This window comes from Mustela nivalis (genome assembly GCF_964662115.1).
Source record: "Mustela nivalis genome assembly, chromosome: 17".
NCBI classification, from domain to species: domain Eukaryota; kingdom Metazoa; phylum Chordata; class Mammalia; order Carnivora; family Mustelidae; genus Mustela; species Mustela nivalis.
This window is the reverse complement of record NC_139036.1, coordinates 59,929,235-59,953,419: the sequence shown is the minus strand read 5'-3', so window position 1 is coordinate 59,953,419 and position 24,185 is coordinate 59,929,235. Positions and strand designations below refer to the sequence as shown.

The window sequence follows — 24,185 nt, the reverse complement described above, 5'->3', positions numbered from 1 at the left end:
CTGCACTCTATCCTGGAAAAGGACCTGTGGTGGGCAGAAGGCAGCTCTGTGGTGGGGACAGGGGCTGTCCTGCCTGCAGAATGTCTCTCACCCTGAAACTTATCCTTTCTCCTGGGCTCAGAGGTGCGTTCCCAGAGCATGAGATTCCCACCTGGGAAGATCCAGGTGTCCCACGGGTCTCCCCTCTCCGAGCGAGCTCCTGTCAGTTCCATCTGCATCCTCTTAGGGAAGAAGCCCCACCCAGGGGCTGCACAAGGTCTTCAGCTGTGGGTTAACCTGGTGTAAGAGTTGCCTACACACATCTCAGTAATTTGGAGAGAGAGAATGGGGACCGGGTGAGTCAGGACCAAAATCCAGGATGGAGGCAGCAGCAGCGAGAAGCGGAAACCAGACAGGACCAGAGAGAAAGACACAGAGGTGAGGAGACCAGAAGGACAGGGACAAGGGAAGGGAAAATCCTCACAAACAGAAACGGAGACGAGAAGCCAACGAGGAGACCGCGCGTGGCCCAGAAACGCCAGGTCGGAAGAGAACGAAGTCTTGGAACAAACTGACATGTGCCTCTTGACATGATATACTGAGGAGGCCAGAACATCCGTCCGTGGCATTGCCACCCCAGACGCAGAGCTGGAGCCTCACCGCGGAGAAATATCTGATGGGTACTCTTCAAACCGCCAAGGTTAAGGTACCCAGAGCGAGGCAGAGACCCTGTCCCCAGCTTAAAGGACACTAGAAGGACAGGGCATCGAATGCAATTCACCATCCTGTTTTGGCTCCTGGAAGAGGAAGAGTAAAACTATAAAGAACATTACTAAGAAATCTGACAAAGGTTGCCCATGGCTTGTGGGTTAGTATTGGATCACCGGGAAACATCCTGATTTTGGTTATGGGAGACAGCACCCTCGTTCCCAGGGGGAAAGCGGCACTAAAGTATTTAGGCGTAAAGAGCCACGGGGTTTCCAAATTACTCTCAAATGGTTCCAAAAAATGGGGAAAACAGATATGTACATGGAGAGAACGATAAAGCACGTGGTAAGATGCAAATAACATGCCAATCTAGACGCAGAATACATGAAAGGTATTTTACCACACTTGCAACTTTTCTGTATGTTGGCAAAACATGGTGAGTTGATATTCAAAAAGAGGTTCTCGGGACCTCCCTGTTGAGGTGGGGGACAGGTGCTGGAGCCTTTTCGTGGGGCTGAGGACCAGGAGGGCGGCCGTGCGCAGGCAAGCCTGAGAACCAGCTCTCCAGCCAGGAGACCTGACCCATCCCTCGCCACCTGCCTGAAGGCCCGTTTTCCAACCCTTCACCCCATGACCTCAACACAAATAAATGGGGGTCCGGAGGGCCCCACAGCTGCCTCCTGCCCTGTACCAAGAGGTTCTGGCCATCTCCGACTCACACCGCATGGCAAAGCCCAGCTTGGCTCTGCGGCCACGTGAGGAGGGGAATCCAGCAGAAGGAAGGGTTCGGTCACCCAGCAAACGAGGCTCCGTGTGCCCGCCGCTCTGTGCTCACCGGTCCCGTGCCCTGGGGCTAGGGGCTGTGTCCCCCAACACTCCCCAAGCCTGGCCTGTCCTTACCGTTTGGGTTTCCCAAACATCCCCTCTGAGAGAAGGCTTCCCTGACCAACGACTCCATCTTCTTACCCTGTTTTTCCTTCTTATTGATTTGTTGACTTGTCCGCCTTGTGCTTCTGTCTGTGTGTGTGCATGTGTGTGTGTTGAGACAGAATGAGAGAGAGAGATTCGGCCTTATGCGGTGCTCTGAGCAGGGCACAGCGCTAGAGGTGAGATGTCCCAGCCTCTACCCCGCGGACCTGACCACTCAGGAGTTCCGTGACAATGGGGCCGGGGCAGGGGGCTGACGGGCCACACGTGGGTCCAGCTCCGAGACTGCGTGGTCCCAGAAGCACTTCGCCATGTGGCCTTGTGCAGAGATCCCAAATGGAAAGCCTCCCTGGGCTCCCAGGTGGCCCTCCTCGTGCTGACCTGGCTAGTCCCATACTGATCCCAGAACATGCTAGAAAAGAATCACACCTTTCCTCAGCTGCCCGAAAGGGGGAAGGAGCAAAATCCACAGAAAACAGGCAGTAAATCCTTCTCTGCCAGCCAGGTTCTGAGTGGAGAAGTGGGCAAGCGAGTGAATGAAAATCAAGGCTAGCTCAGGTGAGTTGAGCTCATCCCTTGGCTTACAGGACTCTCGATGTACTGGCTGGACCCCAGTGAGGCCTGAGCTTCGTCCCCTCCCTGGAAAACGGCATTATACATGACCACAGTGCCCAGGACGCTCATCACAGCTGACCGTGACATCCTCAGGGGAGCTGGTCCCTTCCCCAAATGAATGAGCGCCCAAGGAGACAACCCCATTGAAAATTCAAGTCCGGGGGGGGGGGGAGCCTGGAGTAGCGCAGAAGGTGGTGAAGAAAGTCTGAGCCACATCCACTGAAATGTGTTTACTGCTGTTGGCTGCTTTGTGGCATCCCTTGCGACGTTGTTGAAAGACTTAAAACATCCCCACGCGTCGCAGGGGACACACGGCGCAGGCCAGTTTAGCTGATCCAGTATTGCCCAAGTCGGCAAGTAGGGACCATGTATGTGGACACTGAAAACATTAGAGACGATCTCCTGGTCCGCTCCGGCCACCTCCGCGGCTGGTGGCGGACACGAGAGGCGCCTCCGACTCTGGACCAGCTGGGTCTCCTGCAGATCAGCCGTCTTTGTCTCGCCCTCGCCGTGTGCAGCCGGGACGGGGATGGCCACGCCGAATGACTGCTGACAAAGGAAGAAACCGACTTGTGACCCAGTGTCCCCAATTCCCATCCTCAAGATAAGAGTGGGCAAACAGTCAGATCTATAAATAGCGCTTCCTGAGGCCCCTTAAGGACCCGGCAGGCGTGGGCGCCTCACTCGTGCCCTCCCCAGCGTGGGGCTGGCGGGCTCTCTCACGGGACCTTTGCAAGCCCAGAAGCTGGAGCCCTTCCTGCCTTCCTGCCTGCCAAGGTGAGGAGAACCCCACCTTGCGCTGAACCACAAACACAGAACCTTCAGCAGCCACGAGATGGTTCTTAGCCTCCGCTCGCCGGCAGCCCTGCAGCTACCTGGAAATTAACATGGAGGCAGAGGAGCCCTCCTGGAGGTCTCTGATTCCCTGTTCACCCCCATTAGGGTGAGACGCCTCCACCAGGCTGACCGAGGACGTATCCAGAATTCCAGGCGTGGTGGTGGGCTCCATCTTGCCCTTCGGGTCCCCCTGCGTGACTTTCCACCTGCTGATGTGAGCAGGAGGCAGGGGACGCGTCCCTGCCTCTCCGACTGCCGTAACCTGTCTGTAGTTACCGGACCCGTCTTCGTCAGGGTTCTTCTCTGCTACCAAAGAGATCATGTCTGTCATAGCTTGTCAGTCCATTTTGTTCTCCTCTGACAATGTTCTTCATCAGCTCGAATTCAGAAGCGGTGCCCAGGGTGACACCAGCCCCCGATGAACACCACTGCCCGGTGCCCCCGTGACCCGATGAGGACGGGAACTCAGAATTATAGAACGGTCACCGGGCCAGGCTCTGGTGGCCAGGCGCTAAGGAAAAGCCTTAGAGGATTCGTCTCTTTTAATCCTTGCAGTAACCAGATGGAACACAAACTGTTATTATCCCCACTAGGAAACGGATGCTCTGAGAGGTCCAGTACCTGGTCTAGGATCACAGAGGGAGTGAGTAGTGAGGTGCGGGCTCCTCACCCAGCTCCACACGGCTGCCATCAGGGGTCTCCGGACACAGAAATGGTCCTGCCAAGGATGTCCCCCTGGTGGACTGATAACATAGCCACAACCTTACCCGTACACCAGAGGCTCCGGCCGTGGACGGAGATGAACCCCACGAAGAGATCAGCTCTTGGGGCCACAGAGTCACCACAAGGGTGGAGCCGGAAGGAGCCTTGGAAACTCCAGGACACCGCCCCTCCTTTACAGGTGAATTACGAGGATGCTGGGGCCCCACACGTTCGCTGGTGAGGCATCCGAGATCATGTGGGAACAGCCCTTCCGCCTGTGGCCCTCCGCTTGGGAGTTGGCTCTCCAGGCCGACTGGGGCAAGAGAAGTCAGCTTGATACGGAATGGGACCTGCTCGGGTTCTGGTTCAGATCCAGATAATCCTGACTTTTTCCAGAATTGGCTCAGCCCTCCGGAGGCCCCCCAAGTTGAACATGGAGGCACATGCTGGTGACCACATCTGGCCTCTAGACCAGGCAAGGCTCTCCCCCTCTTCACAGCTGGGTTTCTCTGCAGCCTCTTCTCTCCTGCAACCACAAGCCGGTAAGAGGTTCTTTACTGGTTATCTTCACTCCCGGTAGTTCTATTTCCATGGCTACTCCATGAATGCTCAAGCTTTACTTACATCCTCAACGGGCTGAGCTGCTGGCCCTGAAAAATCCTGATCCAGAAGCCCGTGTGGGTCAGGCAACCTCCATCCTGGTCTTTCCTGCAGCCCCCAGCCCCAGATTACCCCATTAGATGCTCTCAGTACCACCCAACACTTACCTTTCATGGCACTCATCAAAGTTATAAATCACATCGGGTGGATGGATGGTTTTTCTATTACTCACCTCTCACCCCAGGCTTTGAGCTCTGCGAGGTCAGAAGCCAAGTCTGTTTTATTCGTAAGAATGCCGCTGAGCCCCGAGCACCGGGCTGACCGGCATGTAGGAAATGCCCAGCAGGTTGTTGGAATACCTAGGAGGGTAGACGGATGGACGGGGAGGTGGATGTCGAGAGAGCGAGTGGAAGCATTTCTAGAATGGTCTCTGAGGTTAACAGCATCCTACTGTGCAGAAAGGGGAGGCTAGGAGGTGCCTTCATGCTTTCCCCATCTGCAATCGGTCCAACTACAACCCCGGAGGCCTCCTGCTAAAAATGCCCCCAAATGCTTCCCTTCCTAACCAGCAGCCCCTTGGGTTAGTGGCAACCTCAAGTGGTCGTCAACGAGACTACATTCTCTCTTCTACTCACCTGGGTGCCCTAAGGAAGGTTTTAGGGGGTGTCCCATTAACTGAGCAGGGAAGCCAGTGAGTGGACTGGAGTGGATGGCCTTCGTGTGCTACGCAGAAGGAGAACAATCTGGGGTTGATGCTTTATCTTGTGGTTCCCCCAAGGTGAGGAGGTAGACAGGAGAGAGATAATAGTTGATTCTTAGAGACATCGGTTTCCTCCTTCTGCCACTTCTCTGCTGGTGACCCATGGGACTCTGCAGGCACCTTCTTCAGGTCCTTGGTGCAGGGTCTAGAACAGTGTGAAGAACCAATGGGGCATTTATAGAAGTTTTTACACAATCATGATGGCCAAGAAAACCATAAGGACACTATTTAAAAAAAAAAAAAAGATTTTATTTATTTATCTGACACAGAGAGAGAGAGACAGCGAGAGAGGGAACACAAGCAGGGAGAGTGGCAGAGGGAGAAGCAGGCTCCCCGCCAAGCAGGGAACCCAATGCGGGGCTCTTGATCCCAGGACCCTGGGATCATGACCCTAGCAGAAAGTTGACACTTAATGACTGAGCCACCAGGTGCCCCAGGACACAGACACTATTAGAGAAAGGAAAGGCTTTCAGGAGCGCCCAGGGTAGCTCAGTCGGTTGGGAGGCAGACTCCTGATTTCAGCTCAGGTCATGATCTCAGGGTTGTGGGATTTAACCCTGCGTGGGGCTCTGTGCTCAGATCAGCCTATGCTTGGGATTCTCTCTATCCCTCTCCCTCCGTCCCTCCCCTGCTCACATGCTCTACATAAATTAATTAATTAATTAAAATCTCTGGGGAAAAAAGGAAAGACAGAAAGTAAAGGCTCCCCTCCCCACTACCATTCTAGTTTGGGCAGCTACTAAGTGCCCAGCACTGTCTGCGTTATTTCACCGGGGTCCTGCCATGGCCCCGTGGTACAGACGAAACACGAGGCCTGCAGAAATTCGGCACTAACCGAGAAGGGGTTCAAACCCCCTCGTGGGCCATGCTTCTGTTTTCTCTGTTCCCTGGGACCTTGAGGGTAGAGGCCCCAGATGCCATTCAGTTCAGCTCTGACCTAAGCAAGAGTTCCTTCCATCATCTCCCAGGTCACAGGTGGCCCCGGAATCCCAGGTAGGTATCCTGCCTGCCTCCTTACCCACGCTGAAATCCAGCTCCTGTGACTTCCTTGGGTTCCATGTGCGTTCAGCCCATGGGTCAGGGCTTCGAGTGCTGGGGGCTCTGGGGGACAGCCGTGGCGGGAAGGTTCCCCAGCCAGCCAGGCTGACCCCCAAACCCCACTCTGCCGCTGTCTGTGGAACTATGCCCGTGTACCCTCACCCTTGGCTCCTCTGAAACCCACCCCCCAGGGCTTGCATATGGGATCCAGCCTCCACCTAGCATGGGGTCGAGGGTGGTTGCCTTTTTCTTGTTGTTCCCACCTGCTTTTTTCAAATCTTTCAGCCTGGCTAGTGAGGAGGGGGAGGTGCTCCCCGGGGGCAGACAGCTCTCCTCTGTCCCCTCCCCAAGTAAACTGCTGTGGGGGAAGCAGGCACAGAGTGGGGTGGGCTGGTCCCGAGCGACCCCCAGCACAACACCAACTTTGCCTCTGGGCGCTGTCTATCCTCTCCCTGTCCCCAAAACAGCACGGTGGGGATGGGAAGGAGGCGGGGCTCGTAGAAGGGACGCACCAGCCTCACCTTGGTCCTGCTGACTCCACAAATCTGGCTCCCTGGGGCCGCAGCCAGGCAGGAAGACTCGCTGGGTCGGCAGCGCCCGCCTCCCCCCCCACCACCCCGTGCCTGCCTATCCTTCCACAGCACCTGCCCCCCAGGCTCAGCGACGCTGGTGGCAGGCCATTTTCCCACCTCACCCCACGGTGTCTGCAGAGCAGACCCGTACCTGGCCCAGACCAAGCCCCTGGCCATGCGCCATCACCGCCCCAGAGGCAGAGGCAGCTGGTGGGCACCCAGCGCGGGCGCCACAGGGGTGGCACAGGATTCCTGCCCTCCGGGGGCTTCTCATCCACAGGAGCCGCGGACCAGACGTGGGAGAGCAGTCGCTTTCCCGGGGAGATCTGGTGAATTGCACGCGAAGCCTTTGAAACACGTGCCCAAGGGGGGGCTGGGGGGCGACGTGCCCACCCTTGACACCAGCACCGCAGCCGGGCTGCTCCCGCCTCTCCCGCCCACTGTCCCCTGGAGATCCCTCCCCCTCCCTCCTCCCCGACCTCGGTCCTTAAGAGAGTACTTTGTTACCCCACGCAGCAGCCCGCCTTCTAATGGCCCGACACCTCCTGCTGGGGCTCAGCTCGGTGTCCCAACCTGGCTGTAAGTGCCCCCAGGGCAGCCAGCGCCTCAGCCACCACGCACAGGGAGAGGTCAAAAGACAGCTCTGGCAGGGGTCATCGGGGCCACCGCGGCTAACCCTGCGGGTGGGAGGCAGTGTGGCCAGGGAAGGGAGCTTCCAACCACGGGGTTTTGTGATGGGGGGACCCGGTGGGGAGCGGCCAGAAGGCCCTCAGCACGCGGGCGGGAGAGTCCTTTCGCCACTCGCCCTCTGGGCAAATCCATTCATGGCGGGGCAGCCGAGGCTGCGGCGAGCTGCACTCACTCCACCCTGGGTGGTGGCCGCCCAACGCCCAAGGAGGCTTGGGAAATGGGCGAAGTGGTCAGACTGGTTTCCGGAGCCGGGCTCGGAATCCACGCGGGCTGGCAGGCGTTGGTGGGGGAGGACCGAACCCCGCCAGCGGCACCAGAGGCCACCCCGGGACGCTTTGTTTTCCGCCCTCCACAGGGACTCGCGGGGTGAGGGAACAGCAGGCGGCCAGTGGGCGAAATACGGTCTTCCTGCGTGTGCCTGCAGGCTGGTCGCCCCCCAGCCCACTGCTGCTCAGCACCCTCACGCCGGGCCAGTGTTGGCCAAGAGTGCCCGAGGCGGGAGCCCTCGGTCCACAGCGAGCCTGGGCTTTGAGCTCCGTGGCTGAAAGAAGGAAGAGAGCAGAGGAGTGTGAAGAAGAGTCTGACTCTGCCACTAGCCTTTAGAATGACCTTGCACGAGTCACCCCCTTCTCCCAGCCTGCTCCCACTGTCCCTTCCAGTCAGACACTCATGGGTGTCCAGGGGAACCCGGTGGGTGCACGGGGAAGGAGGGCGCTGCAGCCGGCGGCCCTGTGCTCCCACGGGGTTGGGCAGCTCTGAGGAAACTCAACTGGTCGTTGGGGTCGGTGGGCATTCCCAGCTCGCTGCGGGCGCTGGAGCCTCCAGGATGGGAAAATGGAGTCTTCAAATTTCCTACCGCGCACTAGCGAGGCACTGATGGCCCAAGCTGGCAGGCGCCAGGTTCTCCGGGCTGTCTGGGCTCAGGAAGGGGCGCCTCCCCCTCCCACAGACACCCCACAACGCCCTAAGTCTGGCAGTCCAGTGCAGGGGCATTGAGGGAAGGGGTCGAGCAAGCTGGGGGGCTGGAGCGAGACAGCACTGCCATCCCAGAAAATGGAGAGCCCAATCTCCCGTCTGCAGCAGCTGCTGGGCAGCTAGGGGGGCTCTCGAGAGCCGCCCCTGCTGCGGTCTCGAGGTTCCTCGGTGCACGGTGCAAAGACGGGGGCGTGGGGTTGGCGCTACGCGGGGGCCGTGGGGGCTACCGGATTAGCGACCCCCCCAGCAACCCACTCAGAGGAGAGAAGGAACTCCGAGCTAGAAGAGTGCCCGGCCCTCGCCACCGCCGCGCGGGGGACCCCCCCCCCTTCCCGCAACCAGGGTGGGCTGCGGCGAGGGCTCGGGTCCAGCCCTGCGACCAGCGTGGGCGGGGGTCCCGGGCGACCCGCCGGCGCTGCGCGAGTGGCCGTCGCACGCGGAGCCCCCTTGGGGATTGGGGGGGGCGTACGGGCGCCCCCCGAGAGGGGGGGCGAGGGCAGGGGCCCCGGGGCCCCCAGGCCGCCCGGCCCGGGTGGGCTGCAGGGGCCCCCGTGGGCCGGGGCCGGGCTTTGTCTGCGGCGGCTCGGCTTTGGGAAGGCGCCAGCCCGGGTACAAGATGGCGGGGAAAGGGTGGGATCGCGGGCGCTCGCCACGCGGAGCGGCCCCGCTCTGCCGGCGCTGCGGCGGGGGAGGGGCGGGCGCCGGCGACCCCGCGCGCCCCCCGCCCCCGCCCCGGCCGCCGGCCCGCACCCCCGCCGGCGACCCCGCGCCCCTCGGTCCCCGCCGCGCGCGTGTGGCGGCGGCCGCCTGCGCCTCCCTCCGCAGAGCCCCGGCCGCGGCAGCTGCAGAAAATGGCTGCCAAAGCGGCGCCAGTCGCCACGCTGCCACGGGCGGGGGCGGGCGCCGCGGCCCCCCGCAGCCCGGCCCCGCTTCCCTCGCCCGGGGACTCTCCGCCCGGGCGCCGGGACCCCGGCGGGCAGCGGGTCGGGGCGGTGGGGGGGGGGCGGGAGGGGGCGCGGCGGCCGGGGCGGGGGGCGAGCGGGGCGGGGGAGGGGCGGTTACCTGCGGGCGGAGGGGCGCGGGGGGGGGGCGGTGGCAGGAGGCCGGTGCGGGGAGGGAGGGTGCTCTCGCCCTGCCCCCCTCCCTGCACGCCCCGAGCCCTCCCGGGGTCGCGGCTCCCGGGTGGGGAAATGCTAATGGGCTGTTGACCTCCGTGACCGCGGGCCGCCCCCGCCCAAGTAGAGATCCCCCGGCCTCGCCCCCACCCCCTCGCGGCGGTGCAGCTGGGCGGGCCCGCCTCGACGCCCCCCGCAGAAAAATGAAAATTAAATTAAAAGCCGTGCGCGTGCCGACTACAAAACGACCCAAGCCCGGAACTCCGCGGAGAAGATCCGGGTGGATCCTCGGGCGCCATGAACTGCAGCGGCGGCGGGAGCTCGGCAGGTGCCGCGCGCCCACCCTCCTCTCCGCAGGGAGCCGCTCCCCGACCCCCGCCTCCGCCCCGCCGAGAGCAGCTCCTGCCGCGGGGGTGCCCGCGGCGGCCCTGCGGCTCCCGGCACCCGGGCCCAGGCACACTTCTTTGGGCGCCAAGGGGAGCCCGGGGCTCGGGAGAGGGGCGCCCAGGGCGAGCTGGAGACCCCGGCGCGAACTCGGGACAGGGCCGAGGGGAGCCCTAGAGCGGGGGAAGATGTCACCCCCAGAGTCCCGGGCGTGGGGTTCCTGGGGAATAAACGAAAAGTGCGAGCCGAGGGCCCGTGGGTGAGGTCGGACCCCGGGATCGGGACCACTTGGTGGAGTAGAGAGGGTCCCGTAGCCCCCCTTCTCTCAGCCCGGAGGAGCCCAGCCCCAAGTGGCCGGACGCCGGGGAGAGGTGTGTCTGTAAGTTTGGGGCTTTATGTTCCCCATCTGCAAGTTTCTCTCTGCCCCTCCCGCCAACCGCGTCCCCGGTCCCAGCGATTTCACTACCACTGGCTGGAAAACTCAAATTCAGTAAATAAGCGGGCAGAGAGCAGGAGCCAACAGGTCAGGTAAAGGCGTTTCCAGATTGGAGAGTGGCTCCTGCTCTTGGGGTTTAAGAGTAGAGAAGGGGCGCACGTAAGGAGGCACGTCCCCGTGCGGGGCGAAGTCGGAGGACACCTGGGGACCTGCGCCCCCATCCCTCCGCTGGACGAAGGCATCCACGTACCTGAGCACACAGAAACCTGGGAATGGGGATTGAATAGGAACCACCTGGCTAACTGGGCGTGGGCAGGCACGGGGCGGGGGTGGGCTACGCGGGGGCACTGAGTGTCTGCGTCCCGGCACCCACGGATTTTCCCGAGCTCTGAGAGGTCTCCGTGGCACACGTGCGGCGCGGGGCGCAGACCTAAGCAAACCTTCCGCCCCGAGGTCATCCTCAGTCCCTGCGCGTGGGGGCGGGGGGTGCTGTGCTTTCTGGTGCTTCTGTGAGGCGAAACCCCGTGGCCGCGCATCTCAGCCAAGGTCAGGAAGGGATCCGTGCTGGCACCGAGGGCTGCGGCGGCCGCCGAGCTTCCTTCCGCAGAAGCAGCGAGGAGGCGGCGGCCGAAGCTGACTCGATCCAGCAGGCAGCGCCCTCCCAATCTCGCACCCGCATTCCCTGGCAGTGCCCGTTTCCGCCACCTTTCCCCAGGAGGGACCAGGTTGGGGGAATTTGAGGTTTGGAAGGAACGGAGGGCGAGGGCAGGGAAGGATGCCCCAGACGAAGCGGAGGTCAGGTGGTCATCGCGCCCCGTTCCCCATCCCCCACCCGAGCCCGCCTCCTGTGCGACCCCCACCTGCGCCGTGTTCCCGGCTCAGGCTTCCCAGTAGGGGGCATCGCTGGGCGCCTCCGCGAGGCGGCTGCCCTGGAGAGGCGAGCTCGGTCACAGGCGAAGTCCCCAGGGCGCTAGGGTACCCATTGTCTTAGCGTTCCTGTTTGGGTCCCAGGGGAGCGGAGCGAATTCCCAAGGGTTCGCCTCGGGCCGCAGCGGCGTCGCTAGGAGGACCCGCGCCGCGGCATCGGCGGTCGCCCGGGAGGGGTCAGCCGGACACCTGTGTGTGCGCGCGCGCGTGCGCGTGCCTCTGAGCGTGAGGGAGGGGGCGAGGGGCGCCCCAGGAACCGCGGTGCCTCGGCTGCCCGAGTTTGAGGCGCACGGGAGCCTCATGCCAAGAGGAAAAGGGACGTCTTCTGCCTCCGCGGGCTCCCACCCCGCGGGTGGGCCCAGGGCTGGGCACCTGACTTGCATCCCGCAACGACCGCTCCGCTGCGTTCTGCCCGGAAACCCGAGAATGGCTCTTTTGGAGCATTTTCCCTTCCGCACGCAGGGTTGTTTTTTTTTTTTTTTTTTTCCCTCCCTTCCCCTCAACAATTGGCAGGCTTTTAAAGTAACCTTTAAATGAGACATCGATTTATCATTATTATGATTGCATTCAGAAATCCAGCCCGAAGGGAAACCCCGGGAAATGGTAATTTGGCGGTACCTAGGGCTGTCTGTGGTTTAGCACATCCCTAGCCCCGCACGCACATTTCTTGGCAGCTAATTGCTCTGATGACCCCTGGGGCGGGGGAGGTGAGTGTGTGCGCGTGCGGGGGAGACTCGGACTGCTCGCAGAGCCGCGTGCGTGCACGCCGTGGACCTGATGCTGCGGCGGCCACTGCAGCAGCGACGCGCGCGCGCGCGTACACACACACACACACACACACACACACACGGTCTCCAGCTCCCCTCCCGCATCCGGGCCTTCCGGCTCCTCAGCCGCCGTCCGCCGGGTTTGGGGAGGGGGTGCGTGGGGTGTGATGTGGAAGCGCGCGGAGGGGGCGAGGACAGGCCGAGCCGGAGGAAAAGAATGACAGCCGGGCGAAGGGGGAGGGGGACGACCGCGCGCAGAAACTTGGGGGAGAGGGTGCAGGCGAAAACGGGGGTCGGCGAGGAGGGGGTGCCGGGCGAGAGGCGGGGAGGCCGGGGGAGAAAGAAAGGGAGGGGGCGGGGAGCGGGCGGGCAGCGGGCGGGGGCGGCTGGCTCCTTTCCACTCGTGAGAGCCGGTTGCTGAGAGACGCGCGGGCCAATGAGCGCGCACCAGCTCAGCCCGGCGCCCGCCGCGTGCCCTTATATGGTGAGGCCGCTCGGCGGGCGCTCGCGCACATCGCCATATAAGGGCAGGAACCTAAATACAGGCTATACCTTGTTCTCTGCTCGCCCGGCCGCGGCCCCGGCGATCGATGAGCGCGCGGCCGAGCGGGCTGCGGAGCGCGGGCTCCGAGCGCGGGCGGGAGAGGGCCGCGGCGGCCGCGCGGCCGCGCCAGATGTGGACGGCGCAATGGCAGCTCGGGCCAGCTGTGGCGCTCGGAAGGAGTCGCCCGCCGCCGCCAGGCAGCCCCCTTCTTTCCTCCCTACCCGCCCCCGCCCCCCGCACTGTTTCCGAGGGGCAAATGCAAATGAGCTGAGAGGGAAATCTAATTGCTTTTGTTTAAAAAAAAAAAAAAAATAGTGACAAACGCGAGTCTGTGCTGAGTCTGAGCAAAGGCCCAGAATCCAGAGAAACCGAGCCCAACGCCGGGGGTGGGGCAGCGGGGGTTGGGGAGGGAAGAGATCTGGACTGTGATTTGGGGGTTGGGGTCCTCCAGCTGTGTCCTGAGGCCTGGGCCATCATGCAATCCTCTGCGATCCCGCGCCCCATTTCTCCGATCCCCTCCGCGCCAGGCCTGGCCAAGAGCCCAGGCCGGGGCTTGAGGGTTGGAAGCTGCGTGGGCCCGGGGCGGTGGGGAGTCCAGGAGCGGTGGCAGCAGGACTCACGGGATCAGTGTCCCTGCTGGTGCGGGCAGCCTGGAGCCAGTCCGGCGGCGAGAGAGAGAGAGAGAGAGAGAGAGAGGAGAGGCATCGCTGTCACCTCTCTGCTATCTCCGTACCGTCCCTGCTCCCTGAGGTCAGGCGGAGTGCTGCCTGCAGTGACCAGCCCTGCAGGTCTCTGATTCACCTACCGGATGTGCCCATTAGGCGGGATCAGACCACAGAAGGTGGGAGGTCTCTTTGAGTGGAGAGGTTGGCGCAGGGTGGAGCCCGGGACAGTCCATCAACCTCCAGCATCTGGGCTCCTGCTCCTCCTGGAGACCCCCAGAGTCTTGTCTCCAGCAGGTGGCTTGCCTTCTCCCTCCCCACTTCTGGCCAGTCCCTTCACGGATCAGGACAGGGGCGTTAACAAACTCCTCCTGGTCACATGAGTGGCCCCTGGTCAGGATGTCTGGAAAGGAAGGAGGATCCTCCGTCTGGGACCTGTGCCCCCCCCACCAGGACAGCACAGCTTCCCGTTGTGGGTCAATGTTGTTGGAAATCTCAAATAGCCCCCCCCAACAGCCCCCCTACACCATCTTTGGGGCTAAGGCCTTTCTCTCCCACCGTTTGCCGTGGCAGGCGAGACTCCCCCAGACCCCTGGCTTACCAGCAGGGTGTTCATCCTGGAGAACCATATGCGCCTGGGTCAGGGACCTCTGGAGTTCCAGAGAACCCTCGCCAGCCACGCGCTCCACAGGTGCCTAAGATCCCCCTCGCCGGCCAGTTTGGAATGGGACTGTTCTGCCCTGCCTTGGCTTCCCCGGTTCCTGAATACGCCACGGAGAGAACCTCTCCCTTCTGAAGAGGCCATTTCCAGTAGCATGATGCCACCTATAGAATGTACCTGGAATTAGTCCGAGCTGCGGCAATGCCTCCAGCAGCGTGGCGCGGGTGAGGGCGCTGGAGGGAAAATAATGCCCTCTGTTGTCCTTGACGGAGGTTGGAGGAGAAGGGATTGGAGGGGTGGTCTGTGCACCCAGAGCTTCCTCCAGGACTCTCTCTCTCTTGCCTTCCTGGGTCCCCTGACTAGGTGTCCCGTAGTTCTGTGCCTGGCATCACCGCTGGGGAAACTGAAACTGACACCCGCACAGCTGTGACAGGAACGCACCTGCTCTGGGTAGGAGTCCCCGCGCTTTCCAGACAGTTGCACCCTGCGGGGTTTGGCGTGCTGGCTGAGGTTCTGTGCGGGCCAGCGGTCAGCCATCCCTGGTTAGCAAGCATTTTCTAAAGGTTCTGGTATCCCGATAAACCTGCCTGAATGACCCCCACACATACGGAACGTGGGAACTAGGCACCGCTCTAAGGTTATCTGGCTTCGAATGATCATTGTACAGGGAGAAGCTGACGTCGGGAGAGAGAAACTGACTTGCCTAAGGTAACTCGGCTAGCCAGGAAAGAGCAAGCTCCGGGCTGGACCCAAACCTTTGAATTCCCGATCCACCAGTTTTTGGATTATGCAGATGCATCTCAGTGGTAGCTGGGACACAGCCCTGCATATATCAGCGTGGTTTGGGACTCCAGCAGCCCTACAGCCGGTGCAAGGAGGGAGTCCCGTGGTGGCTGCCAGACTGGCTCTTCCAGTGCTTGGAACTGACAGTCTTTGATGGCAGCCCGTCACTCCGTCAGGGCGGCTGGGGAGGATGGGGACTAGAGGCAGGAAAACTGTCGGATTCTGGCTCCAGGCTGCTGGGCTCCTGGTCTTACCAGAATCTAGGAAGTCCAAGAGCTAGCGACATCCCTCCCCGCTCCCCACTATCTTGGCTCTCTCATTCCGAACCCCATGACTCAGAGCAGCAGCGCCGCTGTACCTGTCTCCCAGCGGAGCGGGGTTCTGCCCAGAATCTCCTCTTAGGCCCTCAACTCCTGGGTGACAGACTTAGGTCAAACCCTGTCCTGTGGCTGAACTTGGTCACTGGCAAGTTACTTAAGTTCTCCGAGCTGGTTTCCCCATCTTCAAATGAAGTCAGTAAAGCTTCCTTCTAGATGCTGTGATGAGGAACGAAAGTGAAGAGTTCAGAAAGCGTCCAGGACAGAACTTAGCATGCAGTAGCCCTTGCTTGGTGGATGGTAACTCTACCCGTCCGCTCCCACCATTCCAGCAGACCCTATTGTGCCAAGCTCTTGCATACAGATGACCATAAAACATCACATACATTTGATTCACACAAAAACAGGTACTCCCAAACACTCCCCGGCAGGCTCTCCTGGGCTGCTGTCTGGTGGGTGTGAGCTCCAGCCTTTTCCCTACTCTCCCATGAATTCCTCCTGTTGGCCTCTCCAGCTTCTGTCTGGCTCTGCCCTCAGCCCTGCCCTCCCCCTTGCTGCCACCCAGAACCCAGGATTCTATCCCTAGGCTGGTTCCCCTGAGCATTCACGGGAGCAGCAGTGTAGACAGCCCTAGCATCTTTTCCTCCGGGGAGGAGGGGGGGTCAGGGCCCGCACCCACAGCAGCTGGAAGAAGTGCACCTTACTCTAGGAATCAGCCTGGGACCCTTTCACCTTGGAAAAACAGCAGTGGTTGTGTGTGTGTGTGTGTGTGTGTGTGTGTGTGTGTGTGTGTGTAGTACAGAGTTCTGCTTTCCTGAAAGTCAAAATCCTCTCCATGTGGATCCATTACAGGTGTCTGTCAAACAAACAAAATGGGAAAGAACCTGCCCATTTGGCAGGTGGGAATACTGATTTTCCAGAGGGGCGTCTGATCTGGCAAGGTGCAGGCCCTGGAGGGGCTTCCCTGGGTTCCGCTGAACTTGGAACAGGGACTGGACAGGGTTGAGAGCCCCAGCTGGAGGGGACACCGGGGTGAGCCCACAAGCGCTCAGTACCTGATGGACGGCGGACAGCGAGAGGAAGAAACTAAGTCTGGGGCTTGAGCCATCTCCCCCAAGACAACTCTCTCCCATTTCCGCGCCCTTCCTCCCCTTCTCCCTCCGCCCCACTTGTTCGCCGCACTCCCTGTCCTTCGGACTCGCACCCCCGCCTGGCCACCGGCTCACTCCCACCCCGGGCTCTGCCGAGCGGCGCAGGCGCGGGTAAAGCCCCGCTAGACCCCGCGGTCCCCCGCGCCCCCCGCGCCCGCCCTCCGCATTTCACCTGCACTGGACCGCGCGGCCCCAGCGAGGCAAAGTGGACGGTGAACTTTTCGCCCGGCGGGACTCCGGGAGGGATTCGCTCTTAGAAATTCCCGAGTCCGGGAGGAAAGCTTCCCACCCGGCTGCCCCGCGACGGGGCCGCACCACACCGGGGTCTGCGCCCGCCGCTCCAAGGCTGAAGCCCTGCGCCCCGCACCCCCAGCCCGCCCGCGCCCTTGCGCGTGGGCTCTTCCGTGCTCCCGGCGTCCAGGGGCCCAGTGGGCTCCCGCTCTGGGACAAACGAAGCCGTCCCTGCGGCCCTTGCAGGCCGGGCGGCGCCCCCCTTAGGAGGAGAGGCTGTTTGCGGGTCCAAAAGGTCCAACCTCTCCTCTTAGCTCGGGGGCGGGCGAGAAGGGGGAGTAGAGATCTGGGACCCACCGCCCGGAGGCTGCTAGGACATCCGAAGCTGGCGGGAGAACGAGGTCGGCTGGAGACCTTTTCCTACAAACCTGAAGGGGTTTCGGAAGCTTGAAAGTGACAGCGCCCTGCGGGGCCCTTGGCTGGCCCCTTCCTCCACTCCTCATTCCGTGCCCTCCCTGGTCCACGACGAAGAGAAAGGGAGCCTGGGACTGTGATGGGGCGGCCTGGGATCCCAACTCCCCGCCGTTCGCAGCTGGGAAGTCTCCGGGCAGCCAGAGTATGTGTGCTGCGGTACTCTAGGGGTGTTCTTCCCTCCAGGGAAGAAGCCATGATCGTTCCCACACCGCTGGAAGGAACATGATACCTCTGAGGTCAGTCTGCACCTCCCGGAGGCTTAAGGATGTCGGGATAGAAACCGGATCTAAAAGGCAGCACGAATGAATGCAGAGGAGACCGAGTGAAGACTCCCTGTGCCGACCCAGCAGCCCCAGTCTCCAGAGACAGCCCCTCCCGCACCCCCACACGTCCCGGTGGCCCCATCCCTCCCAACTGCTGAAACGGCCAGTCCTTGCCCGGTGGGACTAATTCTCTGCCCATTTTCCCTCCTGCCAGCCCGTCTCTGCAGGTTTGCCCCACCTCGCAGCAATTCCTCACCCGTCCTGTTCCCGCAATCTGATTTTAAAAGGAATTTAAGAATTATTTTATAAGGAGTGACCACGATGGTGGCATCTTGGTGGCAAGCCTGAGTCGCCACCACCTCCTTAATAAACATAAAATTTGCACCTTTTAGGAAGAGATTGGGGGTTCTTGTCCACAGCAGGGTGTGGGGTCATGGGCGGGTCTCCCGCCTTTTGCTCTGTGCTCCTTCTCTGCACTGTCTACTGGGGGAGGGGAGACAGTGCCTCCCCCGGGTACTACTTCTTCAGCCAAGATCCGCTGGAGCCCAGAATCGTCCTGAAAGTGGCCCCACGATTACAATTCTGGTACAAATTCATTTACCATATTTATTTGTGGATTTTCTCCCTCCCACTCCTCTTCATATTAAAAAAGATCAAAAAGATTTTTTAATGTATAAAAGATGTTTCCTGCACATAATGCCCTCACCACCACCCACCCACCCCCACACACCCTTCTTTTCTTTTCCTGCTTTGAATTCAAAGACTTCTGCCCCAGTCAGTAGGGCGACAATCTCAAGCAAGGAAGTGCTTCCTCCGGTCTGTCCAAAGGGTGGGGAATGGAGTTCTGGTGGGACCAGACCGGAGGCCCAGAGTGCTGGGTGGCCAGGCACCTCCTTAACCCACAGCGGCCAGTGTCTACCTTCCTCCCGGCCTTACGGTCAAAGTCCGCTTCCAATACCGCCCCCCACCCCCAGCCACAGTCATGCTGACCTGATTTCTGGGGCCACCCAACCTCCCATGAGGGGTGGGGGGGATAGAGTGTCCCTGACGGCTCTCACAGCGGCTCAGCCCTTCACCCGTTTGGCCAAAAAGTACCTAAACTCCAAGGCTGACAGTAGAAAAATCATAGAGACTCAGCTGTTAATTTCCCCTACTCTAAACTTCATCTCTGCCGGGTCCTGGTCAAGAAGCCTACACTCGCTACAAAATCAGTTGTTCTTGCCTTAAGCCTCCGTTTACTGGATCTCCAGGACTAGCTGAAGAAAAGAAAATTAATTTTGCCTCTGATTGCTGTGTTCTTCTAGATAAGCCATTATTATGCAAATGAGGGCGTGCGGCTTTCAAGATGAATACGCACGGTTCCGGGTAGCGGCGCAGGACAGACCCAGATGTTTGCATAATTACTTGTGCCCCAACTTCCAGAGTGCAAAATGTCAAGGGAGGAAGTTGCGCGGGTAAATACGGTACCGCGTTCCCTGAATTTGATTTCCTAGAGCGGGCGGGGAAGCGGGTCTGGGGCTTTCATCCGCCGGGAGGACGGGCGTCGCGGCGCTGCGGCTCGGCGGTCCCGGCCCGGGCGGCCGGCTGCGCTGTCCCCCGGGGCCCGAGCCGCCCCGCGCCCGAGGCCGGCCGGAGAGCCCCGGGTCTCGCCCGGGCGGTGAGGCGCTTGCGCGGGGACGGAGCCGCCGCTGGCCGCGCGCTTTCCGGCAGCCCCGGAACCGGCAACGCGGCTTCTGGGCGTGCGCGGAGCCGGCGCGCTCTGGTCGCGCAGCCTCGACGCCCGCCCCGCCGCCTCCGGCCCCGGACAGCGTCCGCCGCCCCGGGGCGGAGGCGGGGGGCGCCCCGCGGGAGCCGCGGCGCTGGGCTGCCCAGGGGCAGCGACCCGGACCGCGGACACGCAGGTCCAGCCGGCAGAAGGCGGCCCCGGGCGGGCGCTGCCGCGTTTTCTCCGTCGGATCGCGAACGTCTGCCCCCGGGGCTTGCGGCTCGGCCACCGCGGTCCCCGCTCCGCCCAGTCCCGCGGAGGGCGGCGCGCCGGCCAGCGGTCGCCGCTGCTCCCCGGGCCGCCCGGCAGGCCCCCACCTCGGGGGCCCCTCGAATGACCCGCTAGTCTCCCGCACCTCAACTTTTTGGCCCCTGAAAGGGGAGGCCGGACTGGGCCTCTTTTCAGCGTGGACATCCAAATAAGGAGTGGCGCCGACTGGGGGGCCCCCCAATTTGGGACTCCTTGGGGTCCCGGGAGTCCCAGCAAAAGTCACTTCAATTCCTTCCGCTTGGGGGCGAGGGAGGAAGCGAGAAAGAACGCGAAGCTCCAAACGGAGTCCCGGGCGTCCCCACTTCCCCCGGGCGGAGAAATTCCCTGGGGCGTGGGGGGCTGGAGAGGAGGAGGCGGTGACCAGCCGCAGGTCTGGCTCCCGAGGTGCCAACCCTGGCGGAAGTCGGGTTCAGGGAGCCAGGAGACCTCGCTGAGCGCGGGCCGCGATGCCAGCACTCGTCGGCCAGCCCCGCCTCGGAGTCTTCCCTGGGGAGGCTGCATGCTCCCTGCCTTCCCGACCGGCGGGGTCACGAGAGGGGAGGGGGCGCACAGGGACCGTGTGCCGCGTGACAGCGAGGCCAGTGCTCTCTCCGTCCAGACAGAATCTGGGGTCAGACTCGCCCCCTGGGGCATCGGGAATCACAGGCCGCTGTCTATGGAGTCGAGCCGTCAGTGCCAGGGCCAACGAAGCTGCAGAGTCCGCGCGTCCCGGACATCCCAGGCCAAGAGACTTATGGCAATGCTCTCCTCCTGGATGGGGCTGCAAGGCCTTGATCCCTAAGCCACCCATCTGTCTCAGGCTGCTCTGCGGCCACACCCCGCCGCCCTCCTGGCTCTCTCGCAGTCTTGCCCCGCTGTGCCTAGACCGTCGGGTATGAGCCCCTAGAGGAGCGGCGAGAACCCAGCGCCCCGACCCCCACCCCCGCAACGCTTCCACCCTTCGAGACCCATACAGGGGGTGCAGCCGCTCGGTTTCCCCGCGCACCGCACAGCCATCTCCCCCGTGCACCCCACCCGCCGAGGGTGCCTCCTGGCTGCGGGAGCTGGATTTCGCAAGCAACGCCAGTCTTCTGGAGAGGATTTGGGGAGGGGGTGTCCACCCTGCGGCGCACGTGAGCGCATGCGTGCGGGTTCCGGCACCCTGCGCGTGCTCCGGCCACCTGGAGAAGAGTCCCTGATGTCCGCGCCTGGTCTCGGGTGCTTTTCTCAGAGAGACCACCTGGTGGGATGCGTCCTGGAGCAGATGCCCTAAGGGGCCAGTCTAGACTGAGGAGTACACAGTCGGTTTCCCCGAAAAGACCAGTGAGCACCCAGCTCCCTCTTCGCGTGTGCCCCTCACGGAAAGTTAGGGACAGCTCAGGCTGACGCTGTGTTCCGGGCTGGGCAGGGCAGGGCAGGGCAGGGCAGGGCGGGGCGGGTGGGGTGGGAGGGGAGGAGGTCACCTGAACCAGACCCGCCCCCTCCTATTACCCTGACCTGGTCCCAGAGCACAAATCACAGCAACAACCTGGAGTAATCATTTGAGTATTTACCTGCGCCGGAGAATGAACCCTCCTATCTACCCTGTGGAGTAAGCCCCTGAACACTCTGGGTTTTTTTATAGTTATGGTGACTGAAGCACAGAATGGTTAAGGAACTCGCACGAGGGCACACACCTAGCAAGTGGATTTGAATCCAGGCAGGCTGGCCCTAGAGCCCACAATCTTAGCCACTGCCATGCTCCATGATTAAGGGAAAACAAAGACTTCCCCCAACATCTAGCCCGGAGCTCAGTCCACTGGGCTGCTAGGACTGCTTCCCACTTCTTTTCTGCTCAGGGCCCAGAGCAGTATCCCTGCTTAGCAGGACGGGGTTGCTAAGTCCGGTGATGAGACCCCTGGCTTCATCTATGGCCATTCCAGGAGGTCCCAGGGGCCCTTTCTTACCTTGAATTCTTTCCTTCAGCCTTGGAGGAGCTGAAATGTCCAGAGGGTCCAAAGCCCCTGATGTGGAGATTCAGGCTTAGGACTTCGCAGGCAGGACACCTGCTGTGTGCCCCTGGGCAGGCTACTTGGCCTCCGTGCCTCACTGTGCCTCCTCTATAAGATGGGAACAATGGACTTGATCTTGCCGGTTGTTAGGAAACTTAACTGGTGCTGTGCAGGTGCCACACAGGTGTTCAAGGGATGTTGCCCGCCTCGGAGGGGCTACTATTCCTCCTATGGAGGGGGACGTCAGGAGGCTTCATTTCAGCTCATGTGATTTCAAGGGGCCGAAGTTAAAGGTTATGGGGCTCCTCGGGTATGTGCAGGCTTGTGAGTAATTCTTGGAACATGGTCAGCCCCCCTCTTAGCCTGTGCTGCATGTTCTAGTGTTTCTCTAACAAGGAGAGTCTGAAGGTCTACTCGGGAGGAGAAAGTGGGACAATGGGGTGGAACTTCTTGCTCCGGGGAGTTCACAGGAAGTAGGGACAGCTCAGGCCAACCGACACTCAGCAGCCTCACCTCTGGTCACTGGCCAGCATGTCCCGTCTGGGGTTGTGGGGACCTCTGCTCAGGGTGTTGGGTCACTCCCATAGCTTCCCCCAGTAACAGGTATTCAGTGACCTACGGGTTCAGACCCTGGCTTGGGCGTTGGGGAGGCAGAGGCTGAGGATATCCATTGGGTTCTGGGGCCACTGAAAGTAAGCCACGGTCCCTGTTGCCGCACGAGAGGCCACATCCCACTCCGCCACTGTTCAGAATCACCGTGCTTGCTTCACAGCCGGGCCCACCATCGCCCCTGAAGGGAACGATTGGGTTCCAAATCCGCCCGCGTCGTGGCCAAGACCAGGCAGGTCCGACGCCCGCCAAGCCGTGGAGTTGAAACGCTCCCAGTGAACGAGCTGAGGCTCAGCCTCACCCTCCAGCTAGAGGACGCGCTCAGGCTTGCTGGTCTGGCCGGCGACCCAGGAGCCAAGTGCCTTGCCTGGCCTGCCCCTCCCTTTCCTCCCCCTTGGACCCGGCCGGCCTCGGGCCTCCCTTCCCCGGGCGCTGAGTCCGTTGGCAGTGGGCACAGGGAGGTCTAAGAGGTCCCCTGGCCCTAAGGTGGGCTCCAGGTTCAAATGAGAGGGTGACGTGGAGCGTAGGGTGGGAACACCTTCCAGAGACTGGGGCGGAGGGCTCTCCGGGCTCTCAGTGTGGGGAGCAGGTTAGAGGTCCTTTGTTGGGAATGGACATTGGGACTGTGTTCCCAGGTCACCAGAATGAGTGCAGAATTGGGCTAGAGACCCAGGGGTTGGGGAAGCAGGTGCCCCGAGGTAGGCGGGCGCCTGTGTTTCCGTAAACAAAGAAACAGGGCAGCTCATCTCAGGAACCAGGGGTGGAGGGAAGGCTGCTAAGAGAATCACCGACAATTTCCTTCATAAAAATGCGATCTGAGAGCATTTGATTTCCACTTTCACTCCCCCATGCCCCCCGCCCCGACACAAGCACTGTCTCCAAAGACACTCAAATTGCAGCCATATGGGGCTAAAGTAATAGGAAGCAGCTACCTTATTTACTGCAGAGGCTGCGCACTGCAACCTGACAGCCGCAGCGTAGGGCAGCGGAGCAGTGGGATTAGAAGCAGAGGGTTCTAGTTCTTTGAAGCTTTGTTTTGTTTACTCCCAGGGGTGCATAGGGGGAAAGCAATTATCTAACAGAAAGAGAAAAGTAGTTGTGTGGAGGAAAGGAAAGGGAGGTGGCGAAAGTTGAATGATTCAGGAAGGGACATTCAGTAAGAAAGTGGGGAGCGGATCCCATGTCCTGGTTTCTCAGACTGTGGCACCAGCAGACCTCGCCTCCTCTGCCGCAATGATGCCTCCACCACCCCCATGGCTAGTGCCCTCTCTTGGCACATATAGGCACCCTCGTGCCCACCAGGGAGGCCCCAGCTCTGGGTCCTGCCTCACTACAAGCACGGCAACCTGTCCATTTCAAAACCTTCCCAGACTTGAGGTCCTGCAGTGACCCGTTTTCCCACTTTCTGTAACCCTGCTCCATCTGGGACAGCTGGTGGCCGGTGCCAAGCTGGGGTAACACCCCACCTTGGGGGTTTGCTTTGGTCAGCAGGCAAGACTGCATCTGCTGCTGAAAAGAATGGGACTCAGTCTGCCCTCGGATTATTCTGTATCTCCGGTTCCCTTCTGGACTGAGTTCCATCTCTGCTGTGGGCTCTGCAGGAACACTTCCCGATGTTTGCGAACTGAGACACCCCAGAAGCGATCATTTTGTTCAGAACAAGAGTTGTCATCGCCAGGCAGAAAGGTGCAGCAAGAAAGCCAGGGGAACATTTCTCAGTGCCCCTCCGGGGCAGGGGCCGTGCATGGCCACACCAGGGTTTGCATTTCCCCACCGCAAGCTCCAGAGGCATGGAGGCAAAGAAGGAAAAGAGAAAAAGAGAGAGAGGCGGGGAGGAAAGGAGAGAGAAGGAAGGAGAAAGCAGAGAAGGGAGGAAGGAAGGAAGGAAGGAAGGAAGGAAGGAAGGAAGGAAGGAAGGAGAAAAAGCAGGAAAGAAGAGAAACCCTGGGAGGCAGGAGGAACGTGAAACTGAAACCATCGACCTCTGCACGCCTCGTGCAAACCCCGGGTCTGTGGAGGCACCCAACGCAAACACAACTCCCGGGGACGGGGCTTCAGAAACCCTATCTGAAGGGAAACCGCCACTCAGTGCGGGCGCGGGCCGCCTGCGAGGGGCGGGGGGCGGGGGGCGGCGAAGCGGGTCTGGTCCTCCCGCTGCTCCGCGTAGGCTCCCTCCCTCCGGCCTCCAAGGTGGCCCTCGACCCTCCTCCGGCGGGCCGGTGCGGGACTGGGGCGGTCCGGCAGCGTCGCCCACGGCGGCCCGCGGGTGCCAGGAGGGGGCAGGAGGGGCGTGCAGGGCGACCCGAGCCCAGGGCGGAGGGTGGGCTTTCTCTGGGCGGGGAAACCAGACACTTACAGGCGGCTGAGGCCGACTTTATTTTTACTGCCCAAACTGTTGGAAAGTATTTAAGCTTAAACAGAAACAGCTGTATCGCTGGCACGGGCCAACGAAA

The 24,185-nt window shown here is 61.4% G+C and overlaps 1 long non-coding RNA gene across 1 annotated transcript; it reads right to left on the bottom strand.

The window, feature by feature from the left end:
* Positions 1 to 12,855: 12,855 nt before the first annotated feature.
* LOC309851467 lies at positions 12,856 to 13,994 on the bottom strand. Its single transcript, XR_014304786.1, has 3 exons — positions 13,840 to 13,994; positions 13,382 to 13,641; positions 12,856 to 13,226 (listed from the first exon to the last, which is right to left on the bottom strand). It is a non-coding gene; the product is annotated as an uncharacterized lncRNA (long non-coding RNA).
* Positions 13,995 to 24,185: the final 10,191 nt, after the last annotated feature.